The sequence below is a fragment of the Seriola lalandi genome, unplaced genomic scaffold (assembly GCF_002814215.2).
Source record: "Seriola lalandi dorsalis isolate HSWRI2012SDOR001 ecotype SW California unplaced genomic scaffold, Sedor1 jcf7180001972308, whole genome shotgun sequence".
NCBI classification, from domain to species: Eukaryota; Metazoa; Chordata; class Actinopteri; order Carangiformes; family Carangidae; genus Seriola; species Seriola lalandi.
The window spans coordinates 1-473 of record NW_019442976.1 but is presented as its reverse complement, the minus strand read 5'-3'; the positions used below and the strand labels follow the sequence as shown (position 1 = coordinate 473).

At 40.4% G+C, this 473-nt stretch overlaps 1 non-coding gene across 1 annotated transcript; it reads left to right on the top strand.

Moving 5' to 3' along the window:
• The first annotated feature begins 258 nt into the window (after positions 1 to 258).
• On the top strand, positions 259 to 330 carry trnah-gug (transfer RNA histidin (anticodon GUG)). The gene has a single exon. It is a non-coding gene; the product is annotated as a tRNA-His (tRNA).
• The last annotated feature ends 143 nt before the right edge of the window (positions 331 to 473 follow it).

Genomic DNA, 473 nt, shown 5'->3' with positions numbered 1-473 from the left:
TCCTTCAAACAGTCAGAATCCTTCATTCACAGCTGGCCTGGCCCCATTCTTACTTTTAGAATTACCTACTCGTTATTTTGATTTCAAAACCAACTTTTGAGAATAAGGAAAATATAAAACAGTGACAGATCAGTCATCCAGTAAACTTGACTGACTTTAGTCACACTCTGAGAAAAGCCATTACATATAGAATAGGGGTACTTTTGGTATGAAGAGATGGAAATATGCTATCATTACAGCGAGCAGGCAAACTAAGTCGCCGTGATCGTATAGTGGTTAGTACTCTGCGTTGTGGCCGCAGCAACCCTGGTTCGAATCCGGGTCACGGCAACAATAGACAGGCAAGTTGTTTTATTGATTCTTGTTGAAGATGACTGTCATTCTCTACATTTGTCTAAACCTTCATGGCAACAATACATAGGTACTTTGTTTTACATATACTTGTTGCAGGCGTCTGGTGTTCTCCACACTTG